Genomic DNA, 6766 nt, shown 5'->3' with positions numbered 1-6766 from the left:
GCCGCCGCCGGACGCCTCCATTGTTTGACCACAACGAGGGCCGGGTTCTCAGCCAGGTAAACCGAACGGCAGCGCGGTCGAGCTCCCTGTCTCAACTCCCACATCCAAAGGAATCCTCTCCTCTGCCAGGACTTTACTTCAGTTCTCTTGCTGTCTCCTGCTCTGACTAACTCCGTATGTCCACCTCCGAGACATATTCCCATCTGGACTAATCCGCCCGCATCTCTCTGCCAAGTCACCTCTCATTTCCCTCAAAATTCAGCTCCTTTGTGGATCCTCCCTTGCTGAACTCAAACGACTAAATCTCTCTAGGAGGAGCCTGCTCTGTCCTCTGCTAGTCGATAGTTTGCTTATTGCTCGTCTTATCACAGCAAAGGAGACCAGATAGGAATAAGGGAAAACCCTAAGTTACCGCTTTTTCAAAGGAACGTTTTGTGATAGTTTATTGTTTTAACAGGGTCGAACTGTTTTTGTGTTTGTATTTTGTCTTCTTCTTTAGAGGGGGCCCCCACTTCCTTTACAGATGCGTAGTTTTTTAGAGCAGAAAAATGACCTTGTTTGACCCACAGGTTAGTTGAAAATTTTAAATTAATTTTTAAGACAGTGAAGTCATATATTTTCTTTGTAAAAATTAAAACATCACAGAGATGACTAGTTTTTGATTACCAACCCCTGTCTCCAAAGATGACAACTACTTTGTGTTTGGTGTGTGTACTTCTGGGTCTTTTAAAGTACTTTACGTATGCGTGGACTTGATTGCCTTTGTTTTAACAAGTACTAGTGTACTTTTTCAGTTTTAGTATGTGATGTGTTAACTCATTTTGAAGAACTGCCTCACTTTCCATAGTTTGGGTAGACCGTAGTTTATTCAGCCATTTCCTGGATCGATGCAATTTAAGTTTTAACTTTATATTTAAAACAGCATTTTTTTTGTGTGGTGGTTCTCTGGTGAAATGAAATTTTAGTGAAGGGAACGCAAATCTACACTGGTTGCAGAGAGCAGGCGTTTATGATGGAGTCCTCTGCCCTTCCCCCATTGTGGCTATGACTACTACCTTCAGGTCCTGTGACCTTGAGGAGGATACTTAACCACTCAGCCTCAGTTTTCTTTTCTATAAATGGTGATAACACCTGCTCTGTTTACTCCACGGAGTTTAGTGATATGAAGTATGTGAAAGTGCTTTGTAAAGTAGTATATAAATGTTGGTTTTATTAGCCTTTATTAGATCCAAAAGGATTTTTTATTTGCAATATAATTTATATTTTCTTTTTTGATCAGACGTATGTATTACCGAATACTACAGATAGCCAACTCTGAATGCTTTTTAACTCATGATTTTGTTGGTTAATTTTTATCGAGTACTGTTAACATATTAGACTTCTTAATATTTTCCAAAGCACATTTTTCCTAGTGTTTTACATGTCCTAAAAAATGAGGCATATAAATTAGTTGACTATGAATAAAATATTAGCGAGTTGAACACTCCATAAAACTCTCATAATATTTAAAGAAAACTTATTTCCTAGTGATGTAGGTTTGTATGTGCGTTTTCCTGTGGCGGCACCAGGATCAGTTTAGCTTTATGTCCTTTGGATAAAATGGATTCTGTATAAATTTGTAGGCAGTATCAGAAAGAGTTTAGCAGTTTAGATATCGATTGATGTGATGCATCATTTGAAGATGTAAGAGATAGGATTAGGGGCTCTGTACAATCACACGACGGCATGTACAATCACAAACTGGTATCTGATAGGGAATTAAGTGGCACTGGCTATAAGGGAGTATTGAAAGGGTATCAAATTTTAGAGTGTGAGGAGAGGGCCCAGGAAAGGCCTTTTTTTTTTTTTTTTTTTTTTTTTAAGAAATAAGATTTGAGCAGTGAAATCAGAAGGGCGAGTAGGCGTTAATGTAGAATGAGGTGGGGGATAGTTTTCCAGGCAGGGGAATGGCATGTGGGGCGGTCCTGAAGGGGGAAAATGCTTTGCCCATTCCAGGAACTGAAAAGGATGACTTGTAGATAGATTATGGTGGGTGAGGGGGAGTGTGGCTAGGCTGGGGGCCAGATCATGTAGGGTCTTGTAGGGCGGGTTAAGGATGTTTTATCTTGAGTGAAATGGGAGACTATTACAAGGGTTGGGTTTTAGGCAGAGGAATGACATAATCAGATTTGCATTTTTAAACCACTCCAGCTGCTACATGTAGAATGTGGAGGCGTGGTGGGGGTAGAGAGTGGACGTGGGGGAGATGAGGTAGGCCATTTCAGAGATCTATCTAGAAGAGAAGTGGCCTTTCCCTTGGAGTGTACATTGAACGCAAACTACCAACTACACTAAGGTTAAAATAGATAACTTGGTTAAAAATTGTTTTCATTTATTTTTAAAAAGTGGGGAAAAGGACTTTTTTAAGTGCAAAAAATACACATAAATGTTAAACTAGTTGTCCACAGCATATAAAAAAGTGTGAGTTAAGTCAAAAGTTGGGATATTATTTAAAATGGTTTTTATAAGTTTTGTTAAAACAGTAATACATGGAATAAAAGTGAGGTGAGGATCTAAAATGAAAAGAGAAATATTTGTAGATGCTATTGACACAAAAATGAGTAACTAAAAATTGAGGAAGCGACTGGGTACAGAATGCATATACAAAATTCATAGGTTTCTGAATACCAAAAATAACCGGTCAGAAACGAAAATGGAAAAAGAAAAAACAGGCTCTGATTACAACGCAACAGAAAAATATAAAACATCTAAGTACAGCGTTATTGACAAGAGCAGTTCACGTGAAGGAGACCATAAAACACCGTGAAAGATTGGAAAGACTGTCCTAAATGGAAAGACAGGTCGTGTTCTTGGATGTGATGTTTAACTATTACAGAAATGCCCATTTTGGGGTGAACTAGACAGAATAATTATGAGTAATGAGGTGGGACAAACCCTATCTGATGTTTAAGCACATAGAGGCACATTCATTTAAAACAGCATCGTGCTAGGTTTGGAGTATCTGTACCATGGGTCGCTGGAACCTATTCAGGCTGGAACCACAGGCTTTGCAATCAGACATACCTGAACTGGAATCTTCTAAGTAAGGAAAATAATACTTATCATGTGGGTGTTGTGAGCGAAAGAGATGTAGGTCCTGGTACCTACGGGGCACTCAAATCTGCATTTGAGTTAAAGTCAGTGTATTAGACTGATAAAAAATTTTTAAACTTCTTAAGAAAGGGAACCAAAACCTTAGGATTAAAAGCCAAACCACAAAGTAGGAAAATATTTGTGACAAACATAAGAGTTAATATCTTCAGTAGGTCAAGAATGCATAAAATTAATGAGAAAAATTACGAAAATTCACACTAGTGGTTACAGGATGTGGATAGACCACTAGGTAGAAATTTATTAAATATTTGGAAAGGTATAGTCTCACTAATGGTCAAATAATTTATAATCACTTCTACGGAAAAGTAAGATCCTATTCACAATGGCATAAAATTAGAAGATACTTAAGAATAAGACATAAATGTACAAGAGCTTTATGAAGAAAAGTAAAAACCTTTACCTAAAGAATTGAAAAGTTAACCTAAATAAACGGGCAGACATTACATGTTTATGGAAGAGACACATTGTAAAGATTGCAGTAGTCTACAAATAAAACTAATTCTTATTGACATCCCGGTGAGAATTGGTTTTGGACACTTGATAAATTGCTTCTAAAAGTCATCCAGAGGACTAAAGGTGCTAGAATGGCCAAGAACTTTTCAAATGGAAAAATAGTGATGGAGGATTTGCTGTCAGCTATCAAAAACATACTGTAATGCTGCAGTAACATAAATGGCGAGTGCAAGAATAGATAAATTGGTCCATGGACCAAAGTAGAATCCAGTACCACCCACATATATATATAGGAATTAAGTCTATAATATAAAATTGGTATTTTGAAACAGATGGGAAATGATTGTTCGAGATATAGTATAGGAATAATAATTCTCTGCGTAGAAAGAAAGATCCTACTTTCCCATATTCAAAATGAATTGTATTCGGATTAGAGAACTAACAACAACAAAAAACCTGTATTAGAAGAAGATGTGAGAGAATTTGTTATGTTGAAGGAGGTATTATGTTGGAAAATATGTTTTTAGGTAAGACCAAGACCCAAATTCATAAGATTGATAAATTTTGACCATGATCAAAGTTGATATTTGTGTGACAAAAGACATTACATGGTGGCAGACTTGGAAAAAAGTTTCTGTAATGTGAATAAACAGATAAAGGTTAATAGAATTGATACAATGAAGTAAATGGAAGATATGAATAGTTTTCGGAGAAATGAAAGTGTCAAAGCAGGGAAGAGAAGTGCAACCTTGCGTGTGATTGGGGAAATGGAAATTAAAGCAACTAGATTTCTTTCAGGGGCAAGAGGGCTATCAGGCAAAAATTAGAAAGATATCCAAGGACATAGAGAAAAAGGCATCCAATTCATTGTTGGCAAAAAAATTGGTTTGACCTTTTCGAATAATTTAGAGTCTATCTAAAATAAAAAACGACACACGTATGCTTTGATCTCGCAGGTACACATCAAGGAATCTACGATATTCTCATAAGAGGATATAAGTAAGTATGAATGCAGTCTATTATAGCATCGCTTACGATGAAAAATTGGAGGTAACCGCAAATAAGTGTTGGTACCACTATACTGTAGAGCGTTATGTAACTTTTAAAAAGAGAGGTAGATTTGTATGTATTGACATAGCCTGGATAGATGTCTAGAATAATTATTGAGCCAAAAAAAGCAAGTTTTATTCCATTTTTTGTGAGATGCAACATAATCGTGTGTGTGTTCATTCTGAATAAAATTAGGGAAAGGTCTAGACATCTATGAAAAACGTGACTGCTGAGGGGAAAAGCATGGGGAAACTGATTTTTTATTTCAGATGCTTTTTCGTTGTTTACTTTTTTAAAATAGCATTTACTTTTGTATTAAAGATGTTAGTTTCTCACTTATCAATTAAACAAAGTCCTAAATTTAGACTAAAAAATTATAGTACCTAGTACTTAAGAGAATGAGGTAACAATGTCACACTCGTATGTTACATTGGTCGCTTTTATCAAGAGCCTTAAAGTATTCTTACTCTGCCGTAGCAACCATGTAGGAACCATCAAAGGAGCATTTTGAAATAGAAGCTTTACACACAAAAGACACATATGGTAGAATTATTTTTAAGGGTGCTGTTGCATAATGGTTAAGTTATGATTCATCTACTGGATAATATAATGGCCATTAAAATGTTTATGAAGAAAATGTATTAAAATGTTAAGTAGAAGAATATGAGGACACAAAATTGCATATGTGATATGATTAAAATTCTTAAAAATCCTAACAGACATCCACAAAACCTATGATGGAAAAATGTCTAGAAGAAATTAGATGACAGTCTTAAAAATTGTGTACTTTGGGAGATAGGATGTTGGGTGACTTAAAAAGTTTGCTCTTTTATATTTTTCAACATTATATGTAATATGTTTATAATGGAACATTTGGTTTTAAAAAGTATATCTAGGACATATGTTAGTTGCATGGTTAATAGGTATGTGCACTTTTAAAAATATATTTGCCTTATCTATCGTATTAAAGCATACTCTAAAATGTACTCTGAAAACTAATATCTAAACATTTTTTCGTGCATTTGGAGTAAGTTTCAATGAATTTTGTTACTTCCAGTATTTGGAGGAAAATTGCTTCCTAACAATATGCAGAATAAAAATCGTCATTTCTGATTTTACTTGTAGAATAAATGCAGAAGCTTAAACATGGGCCATGGGATTTCCTAGTTTGACTCTTGCTACCTCACCGTGTTTCTAACACACAGATCTGGTCATAGGGCAGGTTGGATTTAACTGAGTCTTTGACGATGAGTAGGAGGTAGCCAGCTGGGCCAAGGGCAGAAGCATTGAGAGTGTAGTTATTATGCAGGGCCTACCTGCGAGAGGCTTGGCAGAGTGGAGCGTGGGTACCTTGGGGCGTGCAGCATAGGTGAGGCTGACGGGGTACCATAAAGGAAGATGGACTCATTCACTTACCCAGCGTTTTCATGGGCCTGCAGCAGGTACCGTGGATGTTTAGCAGCACGCAGTTTAATGGACAGCACGGCCACGCATGTGTGACAGAGAGGAGGTGTTAGGGGACGTGTGAAAGCTCTGGGAGTGCGTGGGAAAACACCATGCATAATCCAAATTCGAGGGTAAGGATGGAAGCCTGGGAGCCTTCCTAGGGAAAGGGGTGTCTAAGGTGCGACCTGAAGGTACTTGGGGGGGACAGCAAGTGTGAAGGCCTGCGGATAGAAGGAGCATGGGGGCGAGGAGAGGGTGGTGGCCGAGGCCCAGGAGCAAACAAGACCTGGGGAGTTTGGAGAAGTTTGGTTTGGCTGGAACTAGAATTGGAGTGGGTGGTGGTGAGAGATGAACCAAGAGAGGTAAATAGGAGCTAACGATGTTCAGAGTTTAAAAGCTATATGAAAAAGTTTGGAAATTACTCTAAAAGTTATGGGAACTCAGTGAATGATTTTAAGTAGGGTTATAAGTCATTTTTCATTTTAGAAATACGGTTTTCATGTGAATAATGGATTAGAGGGAGGCAAGACTCAAGGCTTTGGCAGATTCTGAGGCAGAGGATGGCAGCCTGAATTACAGGTGAGACAGTGTAGGTGTAACGGGTAGGTAGATTCGTGAGGGAGGGAGGAGAGAGGATCATAACTGGGTTCCTGGCTTGGGCACT

At 37.6% G+C, this 6766-nt stretch overlaps 1 protein-coding gene across 6 annotated transcripts in view; it reads left to right on the top strand.

Annotated features, from left to right (window-relative positions):
- ZNF664 (zinc finger protein 664) overlaps positions 1-6766 on the top strand; it is a 35974-nt gene continuing 29208 nt past the window's right edge. For 3 of the 6 annotated variants that reach the window (XM_023523890.1, XM_023523887.1, XM_023523886.1), the window contains exon 1: positions 1-56. The gene's annotated coding sequence lies outside the window, so the exon portion shown is untranslated. Of the gene's footprint in view, positions 57-4562; positions 4606-6766 lie in introns of those variants that run through there. The other 3 variants (XM_023523888.1, XM_023523891.1, XM_023523889.1) reach the window with 3 other exon arrangements.

Source organism: Pteropus vampyrus, unplaced genomic scaffold (genome assembly GCF_000151845.1).
Source record: "Pteropus vampyrus isolate Shadow unplaced genomic scaffold, Pvam_2.0 Scaffold430, whole genome shotgun sequence".
In the NCBI taxonomy this organism is placed as follows: domain Eukaryota; kingdom Metazoa; phylum Chordata; class Mammalia; order Chiroptera; family Pteropodidae; genus Pteropus; species Pteropus vampyrus.
Note: the sequence above shows the minus strand (reverse complement) of the source record. Positions and strands in the feature narration are given on the sequence as shown.